The 12,740-nt window shown below is 46.1% G+C and overlaps 1 long non-coding RNA gene across 1 annotated transcript; it reads right to left on the bottom strand.

Annotated features, from left to right (window-relative positions):
- Window positions 1-2,087: 2,087 nt before the first annotated feature.
- Window positions 2,088-5,081, bottom strand: LOC138364159 (uncharacterized). The gene is made up of 3 exons (XR_011228332.1): window positions 4,944-5,081; window positions 2,607-2,716; window positions 2,088-2,143 (listed from the first exon to the last, which is right to left on the bottom strand). It is a non-coding gene; the product is annotated as an uncharacterized lncRNA (long non-coding RNA).
- Window positions 5,082-12,740: the final 7,659 nt, after the last annotated feature.

Below are 12,740 nucleotides of genomic sequence, written 5' to 3'. Positions count from 1 at the left end.
AATTTTTCCGAAAAAATTCACGAAAAACTCTAGGGGAAAAAATCGACAGGTTCATAGCGTAAATGCGACTGTGTTTTGTTTGTACTCACCAATAAGTGAAGTCCTGATCCGCTTTATAAAAGTCCTTAATTGTTCCTAACTGATTATTAAGACGTCTGGCAAACATCCTCTGGATGTTTCCTGCCAGCCTGCAGGCACATCCTGCCTAAAATATACGATGATGTACTGTACATTTAAGAAACAAATCTGGGTCACAGGTCTGTGGAGTGTGGTTAGGCTTACGGAGTCAGCCGGTCCCTCCCCCACCACCAATACACCTCCCCCTCTCCCCCCACCCCAAACCCATACACACACACACACACACTCAAAGGTCACGTGGTTCATGGTTCACTTCAACACCCATATATCGCTTCCTGCCTGCCTGCCTCCTTCCCAGCCTGCAAGCCTGCCTGCCTCCTTCCCAGCCTGCAAGCCTGCCTGCCTGCCTCCTTCCCAGCCTGCAAGCCTGCCTGCCTGCCTGCCTGCCTCCTTCCCAGCCTGCAAGCCTGCCTGCCTCCTTCCCAGCCTGCAAGCCTGCCTGCCTGCCTGCCTCCTTCCCAGCCTGCAAGCCTGCCTGCCTCCTTCCCAGCCTGCAAGCCTGCCTGCCTGCCTGCCTCCTTCCCAGCCTGCAAGCCTGCCTGCCTGCCTGCCTCCTTCCAAGCCTGCCTGCCTGCCTGCCTCCTTCCCAGCCTGCAAGCCTGCCTGCCTCCTTCCCAGCCTGCAAGCCTGCCTGCCTGCCTCCTTCCCAGCCTGCAAGCCTGCCTGCCTGCCTGCCTCCTTCCCAGCCTGCAAGCCTGCCTGCCTGCCTGCCTCCTTCCCAGCCTGCAAGCCTGCCTGCCTGCCTGCCTCCTTCCCAGCCTGCAAGCCTGCCTGCCTGCCTGCCTCCTTCCCAGCCTGCAAGCCTGCCTGCCTCCATCCCAGCCTGCAAGCCTGCCTGCCTGCCTGCCTCCTTCCCAGCCTGCAAGCCTGCCTGCCTCCTTCCCAGCCTGCAAGCCTGCCTGCCTGCCTGCCTCCTTCCCAGCCTGCAAGCCTGCCTGCCTGCCTGCCTCCTTCCCAGCCTGCCTGCCTCCTTCCCAGCCTGCAAGCCTGCCTGCCTCCTTCCCAGCCTGCAAGCCTGCCTGCCTCCTTCCCAGCCTGCAAGCCTGCCTGCCTGCCTGCCTCCTTCCCAGCCTGCCTGCCTGCCTCCTTCCCAGCCTGCAAGCCTGCTTCCTTTCCAGCCAGCCTGCCTCCCTCCCTGCCATCATGCTAACGGGTAGTGTGTGTTAGGCTTATCTTCGAGAATGAGCCGGTCTCACCCCCACCACCAACAAACCACCCGCCCCCCTACATCCCATCTCTCAAGGTCACGCGGTTCAACCGCGTGACTACCACTCACTCCCTGCTGCGCCTGCCTGCCTGCCTGCCTGCCTGCCTGTGCCTGCCTGCCTGTGCCTGCCTGCCTGTGCCTGCCAGCCTGCCTTTCCCTCCCTAATTCTCACTACTTCCATCCCTTCCTGCCTACCTCCTAGCATCTCTCCCTACCTCCCCCTCCCTCTTAGCATCTCTCCCTACCTCCTAACATCTCTCCCTACCTCCCCCTCCCTCCTAGCATCTCTCTCTCCCCCTCTCTCACTGATTCTCCCCCCCCCCTCATTCATACTGCCTCCCACCTAAACTCCATCGTCCATCCACCCACCAGTCAGCCATCACTGATGCAATGCGTGCATTTGGAGTCAACATGGTGCACAGATGTTTCTTGATTGTGCAGATATTTAAAACAAAAGCACAGAATGAACATTCCAGCCTTATGGCAATTCAAAATAATAGGAATAATAGGCCGTGAATCTGTGAAGTCACAGCGGGCAAACTGGACCATCTCCCACCCACCACAACAAGCCGGCGTGACGCTTGGCGGACCCCTTCCTACCCGAACTTTGTTCGGGTAGCATGACTCCCCAACCCCAATCGGGAAACTGGAAGTTTCGGATAACTAAAGTTCGGAAACCAAGTGGTGCTCTGTACTGTACAAGTAAATAAATTATTTTACCTTGCACCGAGATCCACCAAGCCTGTATGGTGTGCGTTTCAGTACTTTGGAAATCTGGAACGATCTAGAATCTCTTATCTGCAATGAAACAATACATATTATTGCACTTACCAAAACATGGATGAATGTAGAAAATAGAGAACTATTAGATGAATATCAAATAAATGGATTTAATCTATTTCACACAGATAGATATATTAGACAAGGAGAGGGAGTAGCCATATGTGTTAGGTAATATTTGAAATGTAGTCTCGAAAAGACTACATTTCAACAGAAACGTGTCACACACCAGTCACAAGACTGAACCTCATCGAGGCCAAACGTCTAAATGAGAGCATGAACGAGTAAGAAATAATACTTTAACACCTGGCATCATACACACAATGAATGTACCTGCAGACACACAACGAGCACTATTAACATAGCAAAGATTACTCCATAAAAAAAATCATTAAATATGATTGACAATGAGATGAAATAATGCACAGTATGTCAATTTTGTGAAATTTTTTCATTACTGAACTAGGTTTTCAATGCTTACATTTGTTATTCTTGGCATTCTTTGCTTCATATCTGAAGCTTCGTTTTAAGTTTCCACTTCAGACGTGTCTTCCGCAGCTATGCATCTCCGGTTTGCAGCATCAAAATCATCTGCAATAGCTGAATATAATTAATAATATATCAGCGAGATATATATTTATCATTACCTAGTAGTAGTGAACACTAAGAAATAACATAAATCAGCTTTCTAAAGAGATGTTTAATAATACGACACACATGATTTGGAACTTATAACTGGGTTAAGTACTTTGCACATAAGTCTCAAGGAGCCATTAGGAAACCCTGCTTGTGATTAAAATATTATGCTGTTTTTATATACTGTATGTGCAGCACAGTACCTCTCCTCTCAATACACCACCACTGGCCCTCGCCTCTCAATACACCACCACTGGCCCTCGCCTCTCAATACACCACCACTGGCCCTCGCCTCTCAATACACCACCACTGGCCCTCGCCTCTCAATACACCACCACTGGCCCTCGCCTCTCAATACACCACCACTGGCCCTCGCCTCTCAATACACCACCACTGGCCCTCGCCTCTCAATACACCACCACTGGCCCTCGCCTCTCAATACACCACCACTGGCCCTCGCCTCTCAATACACCACCACTGGCCCTCGCCTCTCAATACACCACCACTGGCCCTCGCCTCTCAATACACCACCACTGGCCCTCGCCTCTCAATACACCACCACTGGCCCTCGCCTCTCAATACACCACCACTGGCCCTCGCCTCTCAATACACCACCACTGGCCCTCGCCTCTCAATACACCACCACTGGCCCTCGCCTCTCAATACACCACCACTGGCCCTCGCCTCTCAATACACCACCACTGGCCCTCGCCTCTCAATACACCACCACTGGCCCTCGCCTCTCAATACACCACCACTGGCCCTCGCCTCTCAATACACCACCACTGGCCCTCGCCTCTCAATACACCACCACTGGCCCTCGCCTCTCAATACACCACCACTGGCCCTCGCCTCTCAATACACCACCACTGGCCCTCGCCTCTCAATACACCACCACTGGCCCTCGCCTCTCAATACACCACCACTGGCCCTCGCCTCTCAATACACCACCACTGGCCCTCGCCTCTCAATACACCACCACTGGCCCTCGCCTCTCAATACACCACCACTGGCCCTCGCCTCTCAATACACCACCACTGGCCCTCGCCTCTCAATACACCACCACTGGCCCTCGCCTCTCAATACACCACCACTGGCCCTCGCCTCTCAATACACCACCACTGGCCCTCGCCTCTCAATACACCACCACTGGCCCTCGCCTCTCAATACACCACCACTGGCCCTCGCCTCTCAATACACCACCACTGGCCCTCGCCTCTCAATACACCACCACTGGCCCTCGCCTCTCAATACACCACCACTGGCCCTCGCCTCTCAATACACCACCACTGGCCCTCGCCTCTCAATACACCACCACTGGCCCTCGCCTCTCAATACACCACCACTGGCCCTCGCCTCTCAATACACCACCACTGGCCCTCGCCTCTCAATACACCACCACTGGCCCTCGCCTCTCAATACACCACCACTGGCCCTCGCCTCTCAATACACCACCACTGGCCCTCGCCTCTCAATACACCACCACTGGCCCTCGCCTCTCAATACACCACCACTGCCCCTCGCCTCTCAATACACCACCACTGGCCCTCGCCTCTCAATACACCACCACTGCCCCTCGCCTCTCAATACACCACCACTGCCCCTCGCCTCTCAATACACCACCACTGCCCCTCGCCTCTCAATACACCACCACTGCCCCTCACCTCTCAATACACCACCACTGCCCCTCACCTCTCAATACACCACCACTGCCCCTCACCTCTCAATACACCACCACTGCCCCTCACCTCTCAATACACCACCACTGCCCCTCACCTCTCAATACACCACCACTGCTCCTCACCTCTCAATACACCACCACTGCCCCTCACCTCTCAATACACCACCACTGCCCCTCACCTCTCAATACACCACCACTGCTCCTCACCTCTCAATACACCACCACTGCTCCTCACCTCTCAATACACCACCACTGCCCCTCACCTCTCAATACACCACCACTGCCCCTCACCTCTCAATACACCACCACTGCCCCTCACCTCTCAATACACCACCACTGCCCCTCACCTCTCAATACACCACCACTGCCCCTCACCTCTCAATACACCACCACTGCTCCTCACCTCTTAATATATCACAACTGCCCCTCACCTCTCAATACACCAGCACTATAGCCAGCACCAGAATCTAATATTATTATAAAATGTAAGTGTTTACTTACGATAATATTTGCGTGACTGCATGAAGTGTTTGTCTTCTTGCTGACTGCACGGACCACAAACTGACCGCTTTGTTGATGTTCCTGGCGGCGGATGACGCTGTGACGTCACAGGTGAGGGACGCTTTGCGCACTACTCAATCGTCGCTTGAACCCATCATAAATAGTTTTGTTATTTTTATTATTTTATTTTTATAATTTTTTTTACAAGAAGTTACAATGGAGGTTAACAGAGAATTTAAAAATAAGTTGAATTAACATTCTTGTAAAGCCACTAGCACGCATATGTTGTTGTTGTTAAAGATTTGCTACCTGGAACAAAAAGTTCCAAGTAACACGGGCTATGGAGAGCCCGTATGTAGCACCCATAGCGTTTCGGGTAAGTCTTTAAACTAACAGTTTTTTTTTTTTTTTGATAAATTAATAGTAAAATTGATAAAGAATGTTACCAGGTATTTTATAGCTTTTCTTTACAGGTACAGACAATTTTAAGTAAAATAATTACAGTAAAATCAACAAAAATGTTTACAGGTAATTTGAAGAAATATTGACACAAAAGCAGATCAGAATAATACACAATAAAGAAACAAGGATTACTAGGTACATGAGAATAGCATTTCAGGGTTATACATTGGTTCACTGAAGCACAATATGAGGATCATTTCGAGGAAAAGTTTCAAGGAATAATGCAGTAGAAAATGCACTCAATACAACAACCATGATATCAAATGATATCTAAGATTACAATGTAAAAGTAATATGGCTTAGGTACAAGTATTGGGGGATTGAGTAGCACTAGATACAGTGTGAAGATAAAGCCCATGGTAGAAAACTATGAAGATGAAATTAAGTACTTTTTGGTTTTATTTTTGAATATGGCAAAAGTTGGACAGCTTTTCAAATCATTTGGGAGTAAGTTCCATAGACTAGGTTCCTTTATTTACATAGAGTGTTTACATAGATTAAGTTTGACTGAGGATATCAAAGAGATATTTATGTCTGGTGTGGTGGGCATGTGTTCTATTACATCTGTCCAGGAAGAGTTTCAGAACAGGGTTTGCACTTAGAAAAAGGGTTTTATAAACGTAATTTACACAGGAGAATGTGTGAACTGAATTTATGTTTAGCATGTTTAGGGATTTAAACAGAGGAGCTGTGTGTTGTCTGAAGGTAGAGTTAGTTATTGTCCTGATAGCAGATTTTTGCTGGATGATGATGGGCCTGAGGTAGTTTGCAGAGGTTGAACCCCAAGCACAGCTACCATAAGTAAGATAGAGATAGATAAGTGCATAATAGAGTGAGAGGAGAGCAGAGTAGGGTACATAATATCTGATCTTAGAGAGTATCTTAGAGAGTATACCAATTGTTTTAGAAACCTTTTTAGTTATGTGTTGTATATGGGTGCTGAAGTTGAGTCTCTTGTCTAAGTACAGGCCAAGGAACTTTCCATCATTTTTATTGCTAATGTTTACATTATCTATCTGAAGCTGAATTGCATTTGTTGATTTGCTTCCAAATAAGATGTAGTAGGTCTTTTCTATGTTTAGTGTGAGTTTGTTGGTTGACATCCACAAGTAGACTTTTTTTAATTAATTGTTTACAACCTTATTTAACATGAGTGGGTTGGGTCAAAGTAGATGAGTAGTATCATCAGCAAACAATATAGGTTTAAGTATGTTAGAGACATTAGGGAGATCATTGATGTATATAAGAAACAGGAGGGTCCTAGGATGCTGCCCTGTGGCACCCATACAGTTATTGGTAGAGTGGGGGAGGTTATATCATTGCTGGCTACATATTATAGTGTCTGTTACTAAGATAGGATCGGATATAGTTCAGGGCAAGGCCACGGATTCCATATTGGTGGAGTTTAAGTAAGAGGTAGTTATGGTTAACAGAATCAAAAGCCTTTCTTAGGTCAATGAAGAGTCCAATTGGAAACTCACTTTTGTCGAGGGCTGAGAAGATTAAGTCAAGCAGACTAACAATACCATCATTGGTACTCTTTTCGGAGCGGAAGCCAAACTGACAAGGACTTAGTATATTGAATTTTATAAGGGAGTAGAGCTGTTTGTAAAAAAAAATTGAAATATTTTTGATAATATAGGTAGATTTGATATGGGTCTGTAATTATTTATGTCTGCCGTGTTATCTCCTTTATGAACTGGCGTTACTCTTGCTTTTTTAAGGATATCAGGGAAGGTATGACACACTAGGGATTTATTAAACAGCAATGCTATGGGTGGTGCAAGGGCATGGGGGGGCACTCCTGTATACCATCGATGGTATTTCACTAATGTTCCCAGCTTTGGTTTTTAGCGAGTGAATGATGGACACAACATCTGTAGGGCTGACCGGAGAGAGAAGAGAGTTTGGATAGCTGCCTGAAAGATATGTGGTAACATATGTCTGAGTCTCTGGGATTTTTCGGGCAAGGTTAGCACAAATCGATGAAAAGAAGCTATTAAATTCAGTTGTTGTTTCAAGATCTGTTGCAGGTACTCACCTAGTTGTGCTTGCGGGGGTTGAGCTCTGGCTCTTTGGTCCCGCCTCTCAACCGTCAATCAACAGGTGTACAGGTTCCTGAGCCTATTGGGCTCTATCATATCTACACTTGAAACTGTGTATGGAGTCAGCCTCCACCACATTGCTTCCTAATGCATTCCATTTGTCAACCACTCTGACACTAAAAAAGTTCTTTCTAATATCTCTGTGGCTCATTTGGGCACTCAGTTTCCACCTGTGTCCCCTAGTGCGTGTGCCCCTTGTGTTAAATAGCCTGTCTTTATCAACCCTGTCGATTCCCTTGAGAATCTTGAATGTGGTGATCATGTCCCCCCTAACTCTTCTGTCTTCCAACGAAGTGAGGTTCAATTCCCGTAGTCTCTCTTCGTAGCTCATACCTCTCAGCTCGGGTACTAGTCTGGTGGCAAACCTTTGAACCTTTTTCCAGTTTAGTCTTATGCTTGACTAGATATGGACTCCATGCTGGAGCCGCATACTCCAGGATTGGTCCGACATATGTGGTATATAATGTTCTGAAAGATTCCTTACACAAGTTTCTAAAGGCCGTTCTTATGTTAGCCAACCTGTCATATGCTGCTGGTGTTATCCTCTTGATATGAGCTTCAGGGGACAGGTCTGGCGTGATATCAACCCCCAGGTCTTTCTCTCTCTCTGACTCTTGAAGTATTTCATCTCCCAAGTAATACCTTGTATCTGGTCTCCTGCTTCCTACCCCTATCTTCATTACATTACATTTGCTTGGATTAAACTCTAACAGCCATTTGTTCGACCATTCCTGCAGCTTGTCCAGGTCTTAGTGAAGCCTCAAGCTGTCCTCTGTCTTAATCCTTCTCATAATTTTGGCGTCGTCAGCAAACATTGAGAGGAATGAGTCTATACCCTCTGGGAGATCATTAACGTACATCAGAAACAGGATAGGTCCAAGCACAGAGCCCTGTGGGACTCCACTGGTGACTTCACGCCATTCTGAGGTCTCACCCCTCACTATAACTCTCTGCTTTCTATTGCTTAGGTACTCCCTTATCCACTGGAGCTCCCTACCAGTTACTCCTACCTGTTTCTCCAGCTTATGCATCAACCTTTTATAGGGTACTGTGTCAAAGACTTTCCGACAGTCCAAAAAAATGCAGTCCGCCCATCCTTCTCTTTCTTGCTTAATCTTTGTCACCTGATCGTAGAATTCTATCAAGCCTGTAAGGCAAGATTTACCCTCCCTGAACCCATGTTGATGGGTTGTCACGAAGTCTCTTCTCTCCAGATGTGTTACTAGGTTTTTTCTCACAATCTTCTTCATCACCTTGCATGGTATACAAGTTAAGGACACTGGCCTGTAGTTCAGTGCCTCTTGTCTGTCACCCTTTTTAAATATTGGTACTACATTAGCAGTCTTCCATACTTCTGGTAGGTCTCCCGTTTCCAGTGACCTACTATACACTATGGAGAGTGGCAAGCAAAGTGCTCCTGCACACTCTTTCAATACCCATGGTGAGATTCCATCCGGCCCAACAGCTTTTCTCACATCAGGCTCCAATAGGTGCTTCTTGACCTCATCTCTTGTAATTTCGAACCTTTCCAAGGTCACCTGGTTTGCTGCCACCTCTCCTAGCGCCGTGACTTCTCCCTGTTCTATTGTAAAGACCTCTTGGAACCTTTTGTTGAGTTCTTCACACACCTCTTTGTCATTCTCTGTGTACCTGTCCTCGCCCACCCTAAGTTTCATCACCTGTTCCTTCACTGTTGTCTTCCTCCTGATGTGATTGTAGTAGCTTTGGTTCGGTCTTGGCTTTATTAGCTATATCATTTTCATACCTTTTCTCAGCTGCTCTGAGAAAAGGTATGGAAAGGAAAAGGAAAAGGTTTCTCATTGATGTGAAGTAGCGTTCAGAACACTATCCAGATAGAAAGCTTTCTTCCATCGGCACTGCGACCCGATGAAGGGGGAGTCAGCTGAACGACTTGGGCTTTGTCTTCGCTCCTGGTGCTAGCCAAACAGCACCATGTTCCACTGGATCAAGGTTCAGTTCCGAGGAACCTACACCAAGGCCGAGATTCTGGCCCTCTTGACGGCGAACTCTGATGTTGCTCACATCGACGTCATCATGGAGGAAAAGGAAAACATCGTTTTTCTGGTGTTCAACCAGGAAAATGATTGAACGGTTTCAACCGTTTCCGTTGGTTGAAACTCGACGGAACCAACCCACATTGGTGGGGGTGGGGTGCTTGATCTCACGTTTGTCTCCACCAGTATTTATGAGTTGACATTGGCCAGTTGACCATGTTCTGCCTAGCGACTCCGTTACTACAAAAACAGTTATTAATATTGCATTACCTCCCAGACCTCCAGTTCCCGAGCCCGGATGGGACTTTATCAAAGCAAATTGGACAGTTTCAGGAAGCTCTCGAAACTTGGCACCAAAACTACACTCCTCCTGACAACACTGAAGAAATGGAAAAAGATTTAGTAAATGCAAGACAGAGCAGCAAATCACGCCATCCACAAGAGGAAAACAATTACCCAACAACATAAGGACCACTGGTATTACTATTATAGGATCAAAGATCTACATAACAGACTAAATTGTGCACGAAAGAGTTTCAGAAGAGATAGAACCGAAGCTAATCTAGGACTTGTTAGAGCTGTCCGAAATCAAGTGCACGAAGAAACAGCCAAAATCAAAGAAAATGGCTCGAGTGGTGTGCCAAACTAAATCAGCATACATCCTTGGGCGACATTTGGAGACAGATCAACATTGCCAAAGGCAAATCGCCTCCTGCTCTGCCACATGTTCATCCAGAGCAAGAAGCAGAAAGGTTAGCAAATCTATTTGCTTCAAGAGCCAGTTCTACTAAACTTCCTCAAGTAACTCTGACTCACCAACAAAGACAAAGAAGCAAGATTGGAAAAAATAGATGATGCTTTAGCCTTACCTGACGAACTAGACCAACCATTCAATCTGAAAGAACTCAGGAGAGCTACAAAAAAACTAATAACACAGATCCAGGTGAGAACAAAATCACAACATGCTGGCCAAGCTAGGAGAAAAGGGTGAAGAAGCCTTCTTGAATCTCACCAACGAAGTATGGGTGACATGAGCTCGACCACTCTTGGAACAGTGCAATTATAGTTCCCATTCCAAAACCTAAAGACCTTGGAAATCCAAGACCCATCTCATTAACAAGCTGTCTGTCCAAAACCGCAGAAAGAAGGCTCTTAATCGAATTGAATGGAAAGCCAATCCACTACAACAAAATATGTTTGCTTACAGAAAAGGTGTTGGAACCACAGAAATCCTTACCTCCTTCCTGGATCAAATCAATGACCAACCTGGAATCCTTATATTTCTAAACCTAGAAAAAGCCTTCAAGTTAGCCAAGGCTCCAGCTACACTGTGCTGCCTTGTGGAAAAGGAAATTAAAGGACACGCTCTTGCCTTTGCCAAAGAAAGCCTGCTTAACCGAGAAGCTAAAGACAAATTCCCCCCCCCCCCAAAAAAAAAATCGACCTCAAAGAGGCTGGAAAATTGAACTCCGCAGGGAGGAATACTCTCTTGTATGTATGTACCTTACCTAAATAAACATTTGATTTGATTTGAAGCGCTTTCCTCTTCAACTGTCTCGTGGAACAATTCATAAAGCTCAAGTTACCAAAAGCCAAACTTCTTAACTATGCAGACGACTTTGTGTTCATCATCAATGGCAAAGGCGCCAGGAACCCTGCACAAAAATGCCTAGATAATATCAGCAGGGAAGCGGAACGCATAGCAGTGTAAATAAAGAGCAATAAAACTAAAACAATGGCCGTTAAAATGAGAACAAGACATCAGAATCACAATACAAGTTCATGAAATTGAGTGGGTTACCTCTTTTCAATACCTAGGAGTCATAATAGACAGGCAGTTGAAATTCACTCAAGAAATTGAATATATTCGGCAACGTTGTAAAACCAGAAACCCCAGTTTTGCGCTCCCTGACACGTCTTAGAGATGGTGCATCTCTACCAGTGCTCAAAATGTACTACGTTCAAGCAGTTATTTACGATGATATTTATTGTTTATTAGAACAGTTATCGCTGCTCCTGCTCTTACATCCCTCAATGATAATCAATGGGAGAAACTGGAAGTGTCTCAAAATGATGCTCACAGAACATTGCTGGGAGCACCTATACGGACGCGTCGAGAGACTAAGAATGAAAACCAACTTACCAGCATTAGAAAGCAGGATCAAAGGATAGCCACCAGAAGAGCAAAACTTGTTAAAACCACTGCCTGACTGTCAATCAAAGATAGCATACACAGATCGCTTCAGAGAAACCTTCAATATAGAACAAGTGCATGGATAGATAATCTGGTCAAGATTCTAGAGAAAGTGGACTTGAAATGAACCTTTAAAAACATAGATAGATAGATAGACCATATAGATACTTTCGGCAGCCTTCACCATGGGAAGAATCGAATCTGAAGAAAATCATTGAAGGATTACCGTTAAAAAGTTAGCATGTGACTTGCAGAGGCTCAAAGCAGTCATAGAACAACAAATGGAAACAATCTCAAGACCTACAACGACTCATCTTCACAGATGGATCAGTTGATCAAGAAAAAGGTTCTGCAGGGGCAGCAGTTTACACTAACAACCATGAAGCTTACTGGATAATTAAAAGTGGGTGCTCAACATTTGCAAACAGAATTATATGCCCTGAAGGAGGCCATATACTATACAATTGAGAATAATTTACATGATATCATCATTCATACCGACTAAATCTTCGCTACAGGCATTGTTATCTAGTCAGCACAGAGATCACAGAGACTCCTCACAGAAATCAAACATATAGGAAAAGAAGCCTATGCAGGCGATGAGTCACAATAACGTGGCTAAATTATGTTGACCAGACCACACACTAGAAGGTGAAGGGACGACGACGTTTCGGTCCGTCCTGGACCATTCTCACAATCGACTTGAGAATGGTCCAGGACGGACCGAATCGTCGTCGTCCCTTCACCTTCTAGGTTGTGGTCTGGTCAACAAAGAAGCCTATAATGTAGGGTTGTCAATCACCCTAAATTGGGTAGCAAGTCACATTGGCATAGATGGTAATGAAAATGCAGCCTCACTAGCAAAAACTGCCACTGCTCTACCTATTGTGCAGGCTCAAATACCTCTAAGTTTTTTCTCAGATTAAGGAGCAAATCAAGAAGAAAACGTTGCCAACTATCAAAAGTCACCACAGAGCCAAAGTAGCAGAAAGATGATCCACTGCAATATGGTACCCGACCA

Source organism: Procambarus clarkii, chromosome 12, assembly GCF_040958095.1.
Source record: "Procambarus clarkii isolate CNS0578487 chromosome 12, FALCON_Pclarkii_2.0, whole genome shotgun sequence".
NCBI classification, from domain to species: Eukaryota; Metazoa; Arthropoda; class Malacostraca; order Decapoda; family Cambaridae; genus Procambarus; species Procambarus clarkii.
Note: the sequence above shows the minus strand (reverse complement) of the source record. Positions and strands in the feature narration are given on the sequence as shown.